This window comes from Protopterus annectens, chromosome 1.part1 (genome assembly GCF_019279795.1).
Source record: "Protopterus annectens isolate FY-2018-M chromosome 1.part1, PAN1.0, whole genome shotgun sequence".
NCBI classification, from domain to species: domain Eukaryota; kingdom Metazoa; phylum Chordata; order Ceratodontiformes; family Protopteridae; genus Protopterus; species Protopterus annectens.
The window spans coordinates 656870594-656891455 of NC_056726.1; positions in this window are offsets into that span (position 1 = coordinate 656870594).

Here is a 20862-nt window from a genome sequence, read left to right on the forward strand (position 1 = left end):
CAACCAGTTCAGCACAGAGCTGGATATTTCATTTTAGATTTTGGACATAGTTAAAGAATGCCTTGTGATTATCTGTAGCTGCAGAGGCTATTTTTGCTTTGTTATAAGCTTTGGAGGACTTTACAAGATCTCTAATGTATTTAAACAAGAGGGATTTCATCTTCTGCTGACCCAGTTTCCTCCTATTCTTAGACATTAGTTTCTTTCTCTTGTTGTATAGTCAGTTTATACTACAGGTCCACCAGGGCGGCTTATTATTTTGGCAAGACCTGGTGTCCTAGAGCATTTGCATTGACAAACTCCAAGAACCTCTGAGGCAGCATATTTGTGATCATGTATGCTTAATTAAAATCACCCATGAGTAAGGTGTTGAGCTTTATGGCAACTGACTCTAGTAAGTCCAGGTATGTGGTATGCTTTTCCTGTTTCATGGTGGGGGACCTATAGCTAGCTAGAATGTGGTAGGGGGCTTTGCCTAATTGGGCATGAAGTAGCTCAAGATTTGACTAGTCTCAAGGTGCACTTATCCTTATTAAAGATGGATACACCTCCTCCTTTGGTTCTTTCATGTTCAGTTTGTGGTCTGATTATAGCCCTGCATGGCCGAGGTGCTTTCCATGCCTTTGAACCATGTCTTGGAGACTGCACAGATGTCAGCATCTTCTAAAGTAAGCAGTGCCTCCAGGGAGTGCAGTTTGTTGTTTGACTCTTAGCATTAAGCAGCAGTACCAATCTAGAGAGGATTTTGTTATGTTGGGAGGTTGGTTATTTTGACACTGCCTTAAAAAGCACAGTATGGTGGCTAATGCCTTTGCCAGTATCCAAAATCCTAGAGGAGATAGGTGCAGACTATCTCTGTCACAAGAATTCCACAGCTCTTATCTAGACCTACTAGAGGCACTCTCAAACTAAACACTCTATTCATGATTGACTAACTACCCCTCTGTAGATCTGGAAACATACACTGCCTCTAACTTCCAGACACAATGTTTCCTGGACTTTATTAACACAAGTTGCCTTGAACAGTTAGTGTGCACTTCAACCATAAGTTCAAATATACTAGACCTAGTTCTCACCAATATGGGAAAGGACTGCAGTCCCCGCAGCACACCCTCACTATTGAGTTGGAGCACAAAGTTGTCTCATTTGAAATAAAAGCTAACTTGGAAAAGCTAGGAAAATCTGTTACAGTTAGGAACTATTCTAAAGCAAACTACATCCTATTAAGCAGCAGTTTGTCAAAATTCAATGCCCCACCCAACTAAAGGATCATAACAGTCTATGCAGAATTTTTCACAGAAACACTGTACAAACATGTAAATGTCAACATAGAGGTTGCTGTACCTACCACAAATAAGCCAAAAACAAATCACAAAAGCAAACCACACTGATGGAACCCTAATCTTAACACGGTATATAACAAAATAAAAAAAGTCATGGCCAATAACAAAATAAAAAAAAGTCATGCCCAAATTCACAAAGAGCAACTCTCTTAATGACAAGAGCTGACAATTAAACTAAACAGGAAACTAAGAGGACTAATTAAATTCAACAAGGCCAATTACAAGGTCAAGATAGCTTCTCAGGCTAAAGATAACCACAATGTCTACTATGGCTATGTTTGAAACCTTGAAGGACACATGCAGCAGTGTGCAGAGCTGGTAGTCAGTGGCACAACCTTCACTTAGTAGAGGCATATTGAGAACCTGTGAACTCACAGTCAGTGTCAGTAATGCAACAAGTAGAAAACTTACCTTATATGCAGAAAGCCGTGGGTTCAATTACCCCACCAGGAAGATTGATTGCTGACACTGCAGTGCAGCATAAGGGGGATGCTGCATTCTTGAGTGTGCTGTCCTTTGAATGAAATGTTAAACCAAGGCCCCATCTGCTTGATTTGGTGATCATTCAGGTGGATGTAAAAGATTCCAGGGCACTTACTGAAAAGAGCAATGGTCCTACATTTATATACAGAAATAATTCTTATTTACAACATATTTCCAAGTATTTACAAATTTACAAATATATACCTATACAAATCTATTTATACATATTCATAATTTCCTTTACAGTCATACTAAATTTTCATTCCATTAGATCCCCACTCATTTTTCCATAACTACAATCTGATTTTACTTAATATAGTTGCTGAAATCCATTTACCATTAAACATAATTTTATGCATTCTTTCATTCCATATAATCCATGTAACATAAAATAACTTATTTATTCCTTTAACATGTTCTTTACTTCTATTCTTATAATATCCATATTTAGTCATATCCATGTTTATTTTATCCACTTCTTTTATACCTTCTAAAAATCTTTATATAGTTTTCCCCATTTCAAAAACACACATTCCATAGTTTCTTCTTCTTGACAATGTAAACATATTAAATCACTTTTCTCTTTATATCGCATATTTCCTTTTATTGAAAATTTGTCTACTGTCTTCTCAAAAATTCTCGATATTCTACTTTCTGATTACACCATTTCCTTCTTATTTTATAGCTTTAATTTTTTCATCTGTTAGATTATCCCATGCATTCTTATACCATACTTTTCTATTTTTTCTGTCATCAATTTTTGCTTTCCACAAAATGTTTTTTTCTTCGTAACATTTTATTTTTTCATTTATAAACTTTTTCACTTTTACTCTTTTTACCATACCCCCAAATTTAACATACTTATAGTTGTACAGTTTTACTACGAATCTCTCATATTTTGCATTTATCCACTTTAACACTTTGTACAAATTTAATGAATCAGCATATACTACTGGGTTAATTAACCCTAAACCTCCTTCCTCTTTATTTACATACAAAACTTCTCTTCTTATTGGATTAATCTAGAAAGCCATATAAATGAAAATATTACCTGCAATAATTAATTTTCAAATACTGTTGGCAACATAAATATACTTGCTAAATATGCTATTTTTCCCATCAGTATTGAATTTACCAAATAAGCTTTTTTTCTGAATGACAATGTATATGTTCTCCAGAAAAGACGTTTGTCTTATTTCTTCTATTCTTTTTTCCGATTGAATTCTACTTACATCTTTATTCCCAGATTTTACTCCTAACTTAGAAATTTAATTCATTGAAAAATATATATCCCCTACCTTTACTACATCACATAAACCTTTACTTTGCTCTTTGTCTAAAGCCATCCTTATCACCCCTTGACACTCATTTGTGCAATTTAGTACTTTTTTTATCCAGATTTTGTTTTTGCAATTATTATAATGCCATCTGTACATGTTAACACAACCAAAATTCTTAATCCCTCAGGTGTTATTTACCCACCTCCATCATTTTGTAATTTATTTCACATACTATCACATAGACAACTAATCCAAAGAGTATACAGCTCATTGCACATCCCGGTCTTACACCATTCTTCATATGTACCACTTGATGTAACCAGCCATTTACAGGTATTTTTACTTTGTTACTATACTTTGTCATACATAATTTTCTCACTTATATTCTTTCATTATTACCCATATAATGTCATGTCCAGTTGTATCAAATTCCTTATTAAGGTCTCCTATCATGATTTTCACTTCATATTTTCTATTCATAACATCATCCACAATTTCATCAACTATCATTAATAATACTTGACAACCCTTTTCCTTTATACTCTATATACTATCTTCAATACTAGTTTTCAGTTTAGTTTCAAATCACTTTTGTATTATTTTCATAAAGATCTTATAATCATTATTATACAATATTATTGGTCTCCTGGTTTTTAATTGTGTTCCATCTTTCTTCTGCTAAATTAATTTAAGTATTCCACTACATAATTCTTTATACATAAAACTTTAATTTAACTAGTCATTGAAAATCTTTAATATATATCTATATATATATATATATATATATATATATATATATATATATATATCTGTCTATCCATCATAACCCCAGTCCTCATAATCAGACTAGAAACCACAACTTCTCCCATATTACAGCCAATAGAAAGCCAAGTGACTTCCTTCTACTAAGCCTAAATATTAGAAATATATAGGTTCATAGGTTCATAGGTTCATACTAGGCTATCTGCCCAAGGGCATTTATAAGCCTAGCCCATAGTTATGTGGCTTTCGCCACCCCTTTAGTTTGAATAAAAACTATGCCTATCATTTTTCTGTGCCTCTGTCAAGCAGTGACACTGAAGTAATCCCTGGGGTATATCTGCGATCTCCCATCCATTGGTCAAGATTCCTCTTGAACAAGGCCAGCGAGGTGCTCTGCCTCACATGTACCGGGATTTTGTTCCACAGCATAGGGAGTCTCTGGGTGATGAATCTGTCCCTCCAGCACGTTCTATTTATAACCGTGTCAAGGTTTAAGTCTCCGCCCTTGTGGTTCTGAGGGATCTAGATTTTTGAGGTGAAGCATATTCATCAAATCTGGGTTTGACATGGCCTTATATGTCAGGCACAGGTCACCTCTGAGCAAGCGGTATGAGACTGAATAAAGCTGGAGTTCTTTCAGTCGGGCAGCATAAGACATATTTTTGAGACCCTTTATCCTTTTGGTGAGGAACTTTTGGGGCCTTTCAAGCTGCATCAGGTGTCTGGTCAGATACATTCGAACGGGCATTGTACTCAATCATAGGTCTAATGAGTGATGAGTACAGGGGACGATGACCTCCCTTGATCTAGATGTGAATCCCTTCATGATCAGGTGGGCGATATAGAAGGTTTTCCTAACTACTTTAGCAACATGAGTGTCAAACGAAGACTACTGTCAACTTGGGTCCCCAGATCCCTGATGACTTTTTCTGTGCTCAGTGGATTGTCACCTATATGGTAGCTAGGGGTAACCTTGTTTTTCCGAAGGGTATGACTATGCATTTTTGGCGTTTAACTTCAGGCCATGGCTCTGGCACCAGTTATCCGTTTCTGTGAGGCCCTTCTGGAGGATATCTGTGTCAGATGTGTTTTCGACTATGGCCCAGTTTGCAGTCATCTGCAAACTTTGTCAGCCATAACCCTCCTGTGTTTGCTTGTACTTCAGAAAAGTAGATGCCGAACAAGAGTGGACCCAGGACTGAGCCCTGTGGGACACCACTTGTGACAGGCTTTGAGTCTGACATGGCTCCAGCAACTCTGACCCTGTGGGTTCTGTCGCTTAGCCAGTTTGCAACCCATCTTGTGATGTATGGGTTTACATTCAAGCTGATGAGTTTTTCGATGATACCTGAGTGGGGTATTGTGTCAAGGCCTTTGCCAGGTCAAGGTAGGCTGTATGGACTGCCTTTCCCTCATCAATGGCCTTGGTGACTGTCTCGAAAAAGTCAACCAAGTTTAAGAGGCAGGATCTGCCTTTGACAAAGCCAAACTGGGTTGGATCCAAAGTCTGCAAGTTCCTATGTCTTTATTTATGAGTTCCATTATGATCCTCTCCATGGCTTTGCAGATAAGGCTTGTCAAGCTAATGGGGCGGTAATTTCCAGGGTCTGTGGAGGCACCGCCCTTATGAAGTGGGACCACAGTCGCCATGCGCCACTCCTTGGGTACGTATCCTGAGGTGAGGCTAAGATTAAACAGCTGTCCTAACTGTGGGTTTAATTCCTCGTTGAGTTCATGAAGCACACAGCCGGGGACACCATCCGGTCCCATGGATGCTGTGTTTTTGCCTTAGTGAGGGCAGTTCTCACCTGGGCGTTGGAGATGTTTGGGGGCTACAATCCTCTGGAATAGATATCTCTCCTTTGGGGCGAGAAGTTTGCACTGAACCTGTCAGCCAGTATGTTAGCAATGTGTGTAGGTTCAGTAATTTTCACATCATTTTGAACTAATTCTGAGCATATCTGGGAGTTTCCTCCTAGGTTTCTAACATAGCTAAAGAAGGCCTTATGATTGTCTTTAGAGTCCTTGGCGATTTTTCTCTCAAAATTTGCCTTGGATGATTTTATGAGAGCTCTTAGTTTTTACTTATAATGATCAAAGGTGTCTTACCTTTCAAGGATTTTGCTCTATCTTGTAGTAGCTTCCTCCTTTTGTTGTAGAGCTTGTTTATGGCTGGGGTCCACCAGACTGGACGCTTGCCTTTGGTACAGAGAGTCTTAGTTTTGTTTGGGATTGCCTGATCCATGCAGTCCTGTAGGTGCTGGTAGAAGGCATTTGTAAGTGATTCAGCGGTTTGAGTAATGTTTACCACTGGCTCAGGGGCCTTAAAGGAGACCACACTAGTTTTAGAAGTGTGAAATCGGCTTTTGAGAAGTTTTTCACTGTGGTCTTTTTGTTTCAGGTGGGGCGGGATGAGGACCTCCAGCGAGATTAGTTTATGATCTGATCTCACCAGTGAGGGTATACTTCGGTGTTGAACATTTTGATCCCATGTTCGTGATGATGAGATCAAGTATGTTTTCACCTCTTGTGGGGATGGTGACTAGTTGTTCCATGGCATTTGAGTTTATGAACTCCAGGAATCTTTGGGTTAGAGTGTTCGGGCTTGAGTAGTGTTCCCAGTCTATATTAGGGTAGTTGAAGTCACCTAGTATGATGGTGTTTGGAGATACATTTATCCCTCCAATGTTTTCAGGAAGGCCATGTGAGGTTCCTGAGTTTGAGAGGGTGGCCTGTAACATGCTACAAATTGCAGAGCAGTCTTGCCTATGGTTAATTGCACCTGGATGGTCTCCGATGCATCGTGCGTTGCCACCAACCTTGAGGTGTGGGTGTCCTTTATGAATATGGACACCTCCTTTCTTGGTGTTGTCCGGATTTTGGGGCCGGGCATGATATGAGGTGAAACCTGTTAGTGCTGGGGTGCTCTCAGGAGCCTTGAACCAGGTTTCTGTCACAGCACAGACATCGATGTTCTCCATATTGAGAAGGGCCTCGAGTGCATCTTGAGATTGAGACTTCTGGCATTGAGCAGCATTACCCTTAGTTTTTTCCTTTTGGTGTTCTAGGGTGGTAGGTTTAGAATTGGAGCCTTGCCTAAAAAGGCACTATGGGGTGGCAAGAGCCTTTGCCAATATCCGAAGCCCAGGGTGACAGGTGCAAGCCGTCCCTTGGGCAGCGTGGCTTGTCCAGCATGTCATCCCAGGCAGACAGACATTGGATCCCCTTTGAATGACACCAGAATTTAAGCCAATTATTAAAGCTGATCATCTTATCACTGTATTGTGGCATCATTCTAGGTGAAGGTAGGATACTGCTCAAGGTCAGGGTCATACCTGCCTGGGCTACATAATCAGAGAGCTCCTCGGCGTCCCTTTTCATGTAGTCCAAGGAGGCGTCTCAGGTCGTTGACACCAGCGTGGACAATGACTGAGTCGTACTTGTACCTGCTGTTGAGAGACCTGAGTGCTTGCGTTATGTGGCGGATTCTAGCGCCCGACAGGCAGCTTACTGTGACCTTCTCCTTACTCAGTCTGGTGAGCGGGACGTCAGTGTGCCTGACTATGGAATCACCAATGACAAGTGTGTCTGGCATTTTGTTTGGCCTTAAGGGCTGTGACTGTTTGACACTCTGACTGTGTGGTCTATGTGTTGCATGTGTTGGGTCGTGAGGTGGTAGTTGTTTGGGTGTCTGCTTTGGTGGCCTCTGCTGTTTTGGTAAATTATTGACCAGAGCCTCCGAGTATGTCTTTGTGTGAGTATGTGTATGATTTGACGTTGTGATGGTACCATGTGTGACTGGGTATGTATTGTGTGTGGTTGCCTTCTCCTCCTGTCTGGTCTTGCCAGTCCTATGTTGAGAGAGCTCAGCCTCCAGTTTGGCCGTATAGTTGCATCTCTCGCATGTATTTGTGTTTTGTGGGAGAAGGAGAGGATTGTCTGTGTACATGAGGCAATTGTAACATTGCCTCAATATTCCCAGGTTCACCAGTTGAGCTGGAGAGGACACTAGCAACTGATCACTCGACATACTAGAAGTAGTAGATAAAGAACTTTCAAAGGACTCGGGGGGAAGTGGGTTTTGGGCTGGTGGGGTACTATCTATAATAAGAGTGCTTTATCAAGGTGCAAGTACTGTAGGAGTAAGTGCTAGGCTTTACAGATAGAGAATAGTCTACTTGGGAATCAAGTAGAGATGAACTTTTCAGTTATAGGATATGCTGGTTAGATCAGCAGTACAGTTTAGCGTGTTTTATAGCAGGGGCTGAAGGGAGCTAGGAATTGGCCCAAAACGACCAATGGACTACTAGTTTCTGGCTGAAACTTCACCAAATCGGACAAAAAGGCCGCTCAGTGCTTCCCACTCCCACTGGTAAGCAAAGAAACTTCCCTCCTTCCTAATAAGGCAATGGATCAGTAACAGGAACTAAAAACAAAGCCCAGGGATCAGCAACTCTGAAACTGGACTACTCTAGTTCAGTAAAGTGGGAAAACAAGAGATTTTTTTGTTTTATTACATATCCAGCAAAGTCCATGAACTCCATGCCACCATATACTTGTACTCCCCAGATATAGTCATCCTGACAGAAACCTGGCTAAAACCTCACATTACCAGTGAGCAAATACTCCCTACAGGTTATGGCATACTAAGAGCAGACCGGCTTAACAAGAAAGGAGGCGGTGTAGCTATAATATTTAAACAGCATCTAGACATCCAGATCTTAAAATCATCAGCTCCACAAATAGGCAATGAAGAAATAATATATACCAACCTCAAAATAAACCAAAACAAAACCATCAACATTTTTGGATGCTACTTCCCACCTGGCCAAAACATCCCTCCACTAGAAAACCTCCTCAGCTGGTCTACCCACCATCTCCCCCAAGAAACTATAATTTTAGGTGATTTCAATATTGACTGGCAATCCTGTTCTGCCAACCATCCAAACCATCATGTAAACCTTCATGGCTTCACCCAACTAGTCCAGTCGCCAACCAGGATAAATAAAAACTCCAGCAAGCACACTACCCTGGATTGAATACTAGTCAGTAAGAGCCCCCAGTCATATATAACAGGCTGCTTATCAGATAGCCTCAGTGATCACTCCCCAAAATTCCTACTCAAAAAATACCTATACCAAGCTAAACCTGTCATCTACCGTCAAATACGTAAAAAACTAAACTTTACCCCACTCACATTCATCTCATCCCTCAAAGAATGTAACTGGCATCCTCTAAAGTACCTCAGTCTTGATGACGCAGTTGAATTTTTTAATACTACCTTCCTGAGCATCCTTAATTACCATGCCCCCATAAGACTTTCCAGAACCAAAGCATAACCCTCCCCATGGCTACAGAAAGCCACTAAGTCAGAAATGAAAAACAGGGATAAAACCTGGGAGCACTGGTGGAAAACCAAAACCCCCTCAACTAGACAGAAATTCCTAGAACTACGCAATAGAGTCAAAAAGCTAATAAAACAGGACAAATTCCAATACTACCAGTCTGCCTTAGACTCCTCACAACACAGCCCCAAACAATTCTGGTCCTCCATAAACTCCATCCTCCACCCAGGTAAAGTCAGTACCCCTCCTTCTAACATCCCTCACTCCTCAGAAAATATTGCTACCTCATTCAACACACACTTCACCCAAACCATACTATCACTAGTTAAACAACACAACCCCCTCCCCTCCAACCCACACCTTCAACTAGTAATCTCCCCACTGCCTTCTCTTTTTCTCCTGTACCTACCTCCAACATAAAAAAAACTCTTAACTAAACTTAAACCCACCAAATTAGCAGCAGACAACCTCCCAAGTGAATACCTACAAATCGCAGCTGATGCTCTGGCCTACCCAGTATCCATCTTGATTAACCGATCTCTGTCAGAAAGTTACGTTCCCACACTGTGGAAAGTATCACATATAATTCCCTCCACAAAGGCAGACCCTCCACAGAACTAACCAATTACCGCCCCATAGCTATTCTCTCTCCACTCTCCAAAATACTAGAGAGATGCATACACTCTCAGGTCTCAGACTGCCTCCTTACTAACAACCTCCTTTCCAGTACTCAGCATGGTTTCCGACCAAACCATAGCACCACCACTGCCTTACTCTCCTTTACTAATACTATCCTTCAGCATAAAATCAATGACTATCTCTCCTCTGCTACTTTCCTAGACCTATCTAAAGCATTTGACATGGTCCCACACAAACAACTTATCTCTGTAATCAATAACCTATCCTTCTCTCAATCAGTCACCAGTTGGTTTCAGAGTTACCTGTCTGACCGCCAACAATCCATTGTATGGCAGAATGACATATCTCCCCAACTACCTGTCTCCATAGGGGTTCCCCAAGGATCCATCCTTGGACCCCTACTCTTCACTGTTTACACCAATAATCCAGCCTCTGCCACCAAACATGGCACACTCATGCAATACGCAGATGACTCAACCATCATCTGCTCAGCCCAGTCCCTACCCAAACTGCAAAAAGTCACACAGGAAGCCTTTTCCTCTGTTGAAACTTGGTTATCCAATGCCCAACTAATACTCAACCCAAACAAAACTAAACTACTCATTTTCTAACCCACCAAACACACTCAAAACAACTCTCACTTTAACATCACAGCAAAAGACAACACCACTATATACCCAACTGAACACACCAAATTGCTAGGAGTGGAAATAGACAATAAACTAAAATTTGACATTCACATATCCATGACCATAAAAAAGTCCACAAAAAACTAGGAGCGTTATACAGAAATAAACAACTTCTCACCAAAGCAGCAAAGATTTCAATAGCAAATTCCCACATTATCTCCACCCTACGTTATGCCTCTCCAATATATACCAACCTAAGGCAATGTGATCTAAACAAACTAGAGACCTGCTACAACAAAATCGCCAAATTCGCCACAGGGGCATCCTACTGTAGTCACCATTGTATCTCACTTGCTGAACTGGGCTGGCTTGAACTCCCTCACCTTTCAGTGGTATCAACTCTCACTCTCCCACAAACTAGTAAACCATCCACTAAATGTCCCATCCCTCCAGAATCTACTCCAACCCTATCGCACTACCAGACCACTAAGATCCAGCAACAAATATGACTTACAGATCACTAAAGCCAATAACTCTGCTGGTGAAACACTATTCTCTTGCACCATAGCCAAATTATGGAACTCCCTTCCACCCACAATTACCACCGTACCATCATGCACCCACTTCAAAACTTTACTAAAAGCGCACCTAAAAACATGCTGGCTATGCCCTTGCAACTCCCACTCTAATATCACCCACCCCATCCAACCACTACCTTTCTTTCCACTCCACTAATTACCTTGATTATAGCAAGCTCAGATGCTCATAAGCCTAGTACTTATTATACAGCAGGAACTTCTTATTGTAACATTTGTTAATGTCTGTTATGTACTTCACAGATAAAGATTCTAGTTGTCTACTGATGTACTATGTTCTTCATCTGTAAATATGTTGTAAGTAATTGCTGTGTTAAGTTGTTAATCGCTATTAATCCAATGTAACTACTGTCTGTTTATTTTAACTGTGGAGCTTTTCTCTCTGGGCCTCCACTGAAAATGGACCTACGTCCAGTCGGACACCTATATATATATATATATATATATATATATATATATATATATATATATCTTTTTTCTTTTTTTTTTCCAATTCCTTAAATTTGTATACATTTCATATCCTATTTCATCTGGTCCTGCAATCAAATCTGTATTAACTTGTCCTAATAATTTATCTAGCTCATTTAAAGAAATCTTCTTTTCCAACTCTTTATTATGTTTTTTGGTTAACATTTTTACTTTCCATGTTTTGCCCTACCTTCTTTTTTTTTTCTTTACACATTTATTGTACATATTGTACTACATTATTCATAATCTTTTCTTGAGTTCTTTCTATTTATCCTTTCACATTTTAATTCTGTCATTACTCTACCATCTTCCTTTACTTATTTGCTTAAATAACCTGATTCTTTTCTCTTTTCTTTGTGAAAATATAGTTGCTTATATAACAGTTCTTGTAGCTTTTCTTGATTTCTTTTCATATAATTCTTTTTCTTTGTCAAAGTACTTTCTATCATTGCATCCTAAATCAACCAAATCATCATTATAAGTTCTTTTATATTTTATTTTCACTACTTTTCTCACATCATATTGCCAATGTAAGAAAACATTTTTTTTTATTTTTCCTTAAATACCATCAACCATTCAGACACATTTTTATAAAATGTTCTAACCATAACCTGATCTTTCCATAACTACATTACTAATCGCCTTCCTTCTTCATTCCATGGTTTTTCATTTATCCTTATTTCTTTGTCTATTATATATTCCTTGTTTTCCTTTATCATTCGCCATACAGCAAGATGATCAGGGCATCCTGTTTCAACTATCTCCCCTTCTCCTATAACTAAACCTTTTGGTACTCTAAAATAATCTATTCCAGTTCTATACATACCCATTTTGTAAGTCCATGAATTTTTTCCCAAAGTTTTAACATACCACATTATACAACTTCTAACATTTTTCTTATATCATTTCATTTCTTTGTATGCTTCTTCTTAAATAAATCAAAGTCTCCATTTATTATAATATTCATATTTATCACTACAGTCTAAAATCTGAAGAAATATTCTTTCTTTACAATTAGTATAAGCATATAATTTTATAACTGTATATACTTTTTTCCTTCCACTTTAAATCTACAATGGTTAATCTTTACATTTTTACTAATGTTACATCTAATATCGTTAATGTATTCTATAGGATATGACTATTCTAGAACATCTCTCATTTCCCAATTTCCTGATTATCTTACCTCCCATAGCTTCTCTGTAATCTTTCTTCATTTGTTAAAAATCTTGTGTCTTCTAATATAATTGCATCTACATCACATCTATTGTACCACTCCAAAATACATATTCTTCTTGCTATATTCTTAATACTATTCACATTTTCAGAAAGTATTTTAAAATTTTCATTTTCCCTTTTCCTTAGATTCATGGTCTCATAAGTTCATAGCTAATTACTAGGCTAACTTTCTTAATAGGCAATTTTAAATGTAGTAAATTTGCTTCCCAAAGGTGAGACTAAAACACTGTACCTTGTGGGGAATTCTAAATTCATACCTGGGGTAGTGTATATGTCCCTTATGGACAGGGGCAGTATGTAAGATACTCAATGCACATGCACAAATCCATAACATCCTCTTGCCTAGGGGTCATATATTGGCTAAAACTGGGTTATATTGGCTAGGCCTGTAAGGGCCCTTGAGCTGTTTGCCTAGTAATCTTCTATGAATCTATAATCTTTGAAGAATCGATTGTGACTATGAGTCAAACACCTTAACCGTTATACCAACCCCTACTATTTATAAAATTTCTTCTCTTTCTTTTTCTTTTTCCTTAATCTTACTTTCATTTTTGCAATCTATTAATGTCTAATTTGTTACATTTATAACATTTCAATTCATACTTTTGCAACATATCTCATTTCCCACAAATATAACATTTTCTTTTGTTACAGTTACTTATCGAATGTCCTTCTTTTCCACATAAAAATACATATTTTTGGTTTTCCAAAGTATTTTATGACATCTCTATTCTACCCCACATTTATATGTATATTTTTTCTCTTTCTTTTTTAACACAATATTGTACTCCCAGCTACCAGTCCATAAACCCCTCTCGTCATAAATGTTTGCAGTTTCCAGTAATTCTTTACATAATGTTTGGAATGTCCTTTTCAAAGTCTCTCTTTCTACAGCTGTTCAAAATTGTAAATTAATTTTCTTTTTTGTTTCCATTTTAAATGATTTTATCACACAAAGATTCCATGGGTTATAAGTCTTCCGTTTTTCATATTCTCCAAGAATTTTTTCCATTGAAAAAGTCTCAAATATAATGCCACAAAATGTCTCTTTGTTAATAAGAATAAATGCTGTTACCTCATATGAATTTATACCCAAAGGAGCTATTAAATTGTCCCACATTTCATACCTGTCAATTTCTTTGACTTTTTTTGAATCCTAATGTACTTCTGTTTTTCATTTTCTTATGACTTATTTTCTACTACTCCCCTTTTGCCTTCTTTGACTTTCTCTGCATATGTTTTCTTTTCCATCTCATTGCTATTCTACAGGATTGTCTCTGCATCTTCCTTTTGCATTTTCTCCATAATGTCCCCCCAGGAAACAGCTCCTTCATTTTCTGGCTCACTCTCCACCATCATTTCTTTAAGTAAGTCACTCCACCATCCTCCCAACTGAAGGGTTGTAATTATGCATCCATTATTTCCTGACTCATTTCCATCAAACAGACTTCTTTGAAACTTCTCCTTAGAATCCTGCACATATTCTCCTGTCTTGTTATTTGCTTTCTCCTTCATTTCTCTTCCCTCTCCATCATCTTCATGCAATCTCCATCTGTGTCCCTCTTTCTCTGGGCTGCCTCTGTGCCTGATATGGAAACAGGAAGTGGTCGTGCAAAATGGGTCCCACTCACAATAATGATGAACAGAGGAAGTTCCCAGATGCCCTGGCCAAATTTCCTGTAGTAGTATAAACATCACATCATGTCTACCCTGAAAAAGTGGCTACTAGCCTATTTTAGTTGTAGTCACCCAATCAACAAAAAATAAGTAAATAAATAAAATAAATTCAGCTGAGACCAGTTGCAACCTCTGGCCACCACTTACGACAGCCCAATCTGCATAATCCCCCCCCCCGATTATCAAGATGGAGCAGGTCCTAAAGGCACTCACTAAGTAAAAACACAGCCTCACTGGAGTTCAACAATATTCAAGTTTGCTTCCTAAATAATCTGAAACATGACTTATCAGGACTGCTTGAGTCACCTTTCAACAACATCCTCAAAACAGGCTACATACCAAGTGAATAGAGGATGGCAAGGTTTATCCCTCCTCACAAGGGTGGAACATCAACTGATCCAAAAACTGTAGAGGCATTAGTCTGACTAGTCTACTATGCAAAGCTATGGAATGAATTATCACAGAAATTATCAACAAAGATACCGGTGACCAACAGACACTGGACCCATCCCAATTTGGTTTTGTCAAGGATGGTCATGCCTATTTAACCTGATATACTTCTTTGAGAAGGTAACTGAGGCAATGGATGAAGGGAAAACAGTGCATACCACCTACTTTGACTTGGTTAAGCCATTCAATACAATGACGCACACAGGTATTGGGGACAAACTCACTGAACTAAGGAAATTCCCTACATTACTTGGATTGCCCCAAGAAGCAAGTATTGGTGAGACCATTTCCACCAAGAGGCACATCATCAGTGGAGTTCTACAGTGCTCCGTACTGGGCTCACTCTGGTCTGGCATCTACTTCTCAAAAGTCAAGACTAATGTCAAGGGCCCCGGCTCACCAAGTTCACAAATGACTGCAAATTGGGAGCTAGCATAAATTCCCCCATGACACTAACACCCTGCAAAAGGGTGTAATGCAGACCAATGACTGGTGCCAAAGCCATAGATTAAAACTCAGTGCAAAGATGTGCATTATGGTGCCTTTTGAGAAAACATCCACCCTGGCAAATTACTCCATTGATAAGACACCCTTAAGAGTTGACAAAGTGGTTAGAGATCTGGGAATGTATGTAGACAGTAATCTAGCCTTTGACCAACTCACAGCCAAGTTTGTACAAAAATCAGTCTATGTTGCCCAACTTATAAGTAAGGATATGGTATCTCTTATCTTATCAGACCCATCATTGAGTACAATGCCCCCTTCGGCATGTGCGTGACTAGCCAAATGCAACAGATGGAATTCCCACAGAGGTTCCTCATCAAGAGAATACAGGATACTACCACATTGTCCTATACAGATAACCTTACAGCCCTGTGTCTAAACTCCATCTCCTAAAGGTTGTTGAGAGGTGATCTGTGCTCAGCATATAAGACACCCTTAGATCTAACCCTGATGGAGGTTTTGCCAATCCACAAAAATGAGCAGTACCAAAAACACTGTATGCAGGGATTTGAATTTTGCTTGTGACATAAATGAAACATGCTGGTGAGACAGATATGTCTCAAAGGATTCTCATTCTCTGGAATAGGCTCCCTAGCTATGTGAAGCAGAGTCTATCCCTAACCCCTGTTCAAACATAACCTTGACCATTGGATGGAAAACTATAATTCATCACTGGAATGGCCCCCATATCTCTTATAGCCAGAGGCTGGCAATGAACATTCCCTAACTAACATTGGAAGGAGAATCATAAATTCATCCCCAGGCTAGCCCCCATGTCTCTTATAGATAGAGGCTGACAGTAAACATTGCCTAACATACCCCCCATAACATTTTTGCTACCTCCTGACTAACACACCCCTCCTAACAAACATACTCCTCTAATTAAAGTGCATATGTTACAAGGGGACCAAACTTGATTGGTTCACATAGCTAGATTTAAAAATATCCTTGTAGTCATTAGCATAGTATATACCTATAAAAAGTAAGGTGTATAAGACAGTGGTGCAACCAGTACTACTGTATGGTACAGAAACCTGGGCAGTAAAGGCAGATCAGTTGAAGAAGCTAGAGGTGATGGAAATTATGTGCCTGAGAAGGGTGGTAGTATGCAAACTGGGGGACAGACGAAGAAAGGAGAACATAAGAGCAGAAGCCAAAGTAACTCCAATTGTAGAAAAGATCAAAGTGAACAGATTACTGTGGTTTGGACACGTTCAGAAAAGCAGAAGACAATCTGGTGAGGGAGATTTGGGACAGAAAGGAAGAATGTAAGAGGAAGTGAGGACATCCAGCAAAGAGGTGGATGGATTGTGTGAAAGAAGATCTGTGACAGTCAGGCATGAGTGTTGAAGAAGGCAGGAATGTAGCACTGAATCGAGAGAGTTGGAGACAATTAACAAAATACCCGACCCCATTTAGAAAAAATGTGAAAAAGGAGGCTGATGATGATGATGATACCTATGAACTTATGGCAGCACAAGAAGAAACTCTTCAGCTACCCTAGGGGAAAAAGATTGAACAAATGCATTCTGAGTGTTTTGGGGCCCCTGTTAGAATATATACGGGCAGATAATAGGTTGCAGGAAATAGAAGATGTTTTAAGTAGGCAATTAGAGGAAACAGAACATATGCAGACTGCTGAAAGGCAGATGGAAGAAAAAGGTGGAAAAACAAGTGAAATATGAACAAATGGCACAGAAACTAGTTAAACTTGAGGACAGGGCACACAGATGCAAAACGTAAAATTTAAAGCAGTACCAGAGCAAACTGAAGGGAAACATTGTAAAGAGTTTATGAGAAAATACCTCAGCATAAGGACTGGAATTTTTATTGATGATATTAAAATACAGAGAGTACAAAGAGTACATTTTCCCAATGTGAGACTAAGAAAGCAGCCAAGACCTATTCTGTTTAAACTGCAGTCACATAAGCTAAAGGAGGACATGTTTTTCTAGTTTGTGGTGAAAGACAACAATAATGATTGAAGATACAAATGTTTGCATAGATAATGACCTTTCATTAGAGATACAAACTAACAGAAATGTTTTTGTTCTATAAATTATATTTTCTTTTCAGTTATTGTATGTTGCTTTAATTTGGGTGTTCTTTTCATTTGAATTAAAAATGTATCCATGACAAAAGAAATTTGTTCACAACACTAACTGACACACCAAAAGACAGCAAAGTTGTTATTTATCGAACCAGCCAAAGAAGTTTTGCTAAAAATAACATTTGTTTAGCACTGTCATTCCCTAAAACAATGGAACTTCATCAGAACTATTATTTGTCATAAAACTTCCTTGGCAGGTCCAATTAATAACACCTTTGTTGCTTTTTTGGATTAAAAATGTACACAAATCCGCAACAGGCACAACATGATTTTGCAATGACAGAACAACAACTGGAGGCAGGAGAAGGTGGTGAGGATACAAGTAACGACTTAACAAGTGCAGAAAAGCCAGCAATGGACACTTTAAGGGAGAGATTTCCTGCAAAGCCCTTTCTTTTTTTCAAAAAGAAAATGATGGATAAAACAATAGAGAAAAAAGTAGAAAACTAAAAAAACTAATGCACTGGGTACACTGAATAAGGACAATAAAAAGGATTACAGTTTATATGACATAGGATGTGATAGTCTTAAAATTTGAATTAATTTATGAATGACATTTCTAAACCAAATGACATCAGTACTAGACAGAAAATAACTATTTGGTTAATATAAGTGTAGTAATATCAATACTATTGCATACTGTCGGATGGAAGTCCCTATTTTCTAACTGCAAACTGTCTTTATGTTGTTTTTACTTTTATTAAAAGTGCTATGGCAGTGTAGAAGGGAGGAAGAGAAAATTAAATACTTGGCAAATGAAAAAGGAAATTAATATACTGTATGACTGGAGCCAACAGTCATTATGTTATAAGATGAGTTCTGGTTCAAAGGTTCCTATGTACTTCCTAGACCATTGATCTGTGAAAATCTTTAGAAGCCTGTGTGATGCCCGTGCCCTGGCCCACCAATCAAGGAGCCTCAATCCTCACCACTAACACCAGAGAGGGCATCTCATATATGAGGAAAGGATAACAAATACACACAGTAAAGTGCAATTTCCCTTAAGAGCACACAGAGATCACAGTCAGTCCGGGGCTGGTCGCTCCCTTGCTCCCCAGGTCCCCAGTAAGACTCCCCACTGGCACAGCTATACGGTCCAGATCTCAGCCTAGCTGGGCAAGCTAAAATCTCCACACCCTCTTTGTCCAACCAGTGCTTCGTGTCCCTGCCCAAGCAGCTGGCACACACACTTTGAGATAAGTTTATACAACCACACAGACAGTCCTGGGGAAGGCTGGCACAGGTTCTCCAGCTGTGCCCATTTTACCCAGATGATACAGTAGTAATTATTGCCACTACCCAGCTAATATTATCATCTACCCAAAGGCCCTTAAAAGAGTGTCTAATTATTACTGTGCAATATTATTATCCAATTGGTTAGTGTGACTAATCAGTCAAGGCTTATTAGAGTGGCTTTGTACAATAAACTCTAGAAATATACAATGTACTCTAGAACTTAACTTATCTCTACACAAAACCAGCCACAGTTAAAAGGTTTTAAAATATTTAATAATAAATAATTAAAACCACAAGACAATACTTTCTACTACACAGTGCTAGTCAAAAGTTCAGAGATCACACAGAAATACTTAAAATAAATCAGTAGTACAGTTCTGACATCACAGAAAAACACTTAGTCTAATATTTCTAGCTTCTAGCTATCTACAAGAAAACACACTTCTAAAATAACTTACTTACATAGAGCAACATGCAGTGCTGTGAGTTGGATAGTCAGACAAAAATGCTTAATAATCTCTGATTCTCTCTGTTTAAATTGCTATAGCAGTTCTGATAAAGATTACATCATCTTTTAAACTTTCCTGGTGTTCCCAGGCTGACAGAAATTGCATTTACATTATTTTACATATAGAGCAATAAAGGACATTCCACATGTAAATTCTGGTCATTAACTTTAGCCTTAAAACAATAGGCAGGATGCTTACTCCAGACTCATTGACTCCAAATTCTAACTTCAAAGGAACAGACATAAAGTAATTTTAATTTCAAAGGACCAACAATAAATGCTTGACTTAGCTTTCTTTGCAGCAGATGACAATGTTGCCACATTGTTTTAAGTTAAACATTTCACAGTATTTACAAATTATAGAATTATGTACCAAATTCTATTTGACTAGGCTGGCAGCCTTCACCCATCTCTACCAGTCTTCGCACCCCCCCCCCCGGAGAACTCAAGCTAGTTTTTCAAGTGACCTTTGAGAAACACTGCTTGAGAGGGTTAGGTCTATCTGAGTGTACCTACCCCATTCCCTGTCTTGTGTGCCCATCTGCATTGGCATTGCTAACCCCACTGCAGTGTTGCACTGACATATCATATGCTTGCAACCCCAGGCTCCATCTTAGCAACTTGGCATTTTGTTGGCTGGCTCCGTTTAACCTTTTTAGGGGGTTATGATCTGTCATTACAGTTAATTTCCTTCCATACAGATAAGGCTGAAGTTTCTGCAGTACCCACACTATGGCTAGACATTCCTTTTCTACAGCTGCATAGCATTCCTCCTTGGGTTGGAGCCTATGACTGAGATAAACCACTGGGTACTCTTCCCCCTCTGAAGAAATCTGGCTAAGTACAGCCCCCACCCCATGGTTTGAAGCATCCACCTGCACAACAGATTATTTGCTGTAATCTGGACTAGCTAACGCAGGGGGTCCCCCAAAGCTTCTTTAAGCTTCTGGAATGCCTGCTAACATGCTGGGCTCCACACTACCTTATCTGGCTTGTTCTTCCTTGTCTGGTCTGTGAGGGGAGCAGCTGTGGTACTATAACTGGGGACGAACTTTCTTTAGTACCCTGCTGTCCCTAAAATGCCCTCACCTGCTTTTTAGTAACAGGTGCAGGCCATGCCTGAATGGCTTCCACTTTGGCAGGTTCTGGCCTTATCTTTCCAATCCCCACTCTATATCTTAGTTAGGAGACCTCTGCCATACCCACCTGACATTTGCTCGGCTTAATGGTCAACCCTGCCCTCTATAGTCTGCCCAGCACCTCCCTGACATGCTGAAGGTGCTCTGGTCAGGAATGGCTGTAGATGACAATATCATTTAGGTAAGCAAGGGCAAACCCTCCTGCTCCTGCTAGGATATTATCTACCAGCCTCTAGAAAGTCACTGGGGCATTCTTCATCCCAAAGTGCATCTTTGTGAACTCATACAAGCCAAAAGGAGACACAAAGGCTGACTTCTATCTAGCACTGAGAATCCCTTGGTAAGATCGATGGTTGTAAGATACTTATCCCCACCCAGCTGCTCCAGGGCCTCATCTGTCCTAGGCATGGGGTAAGCATCTGACTCTGTGTGACTATTTAATTTCCTGTAGTCC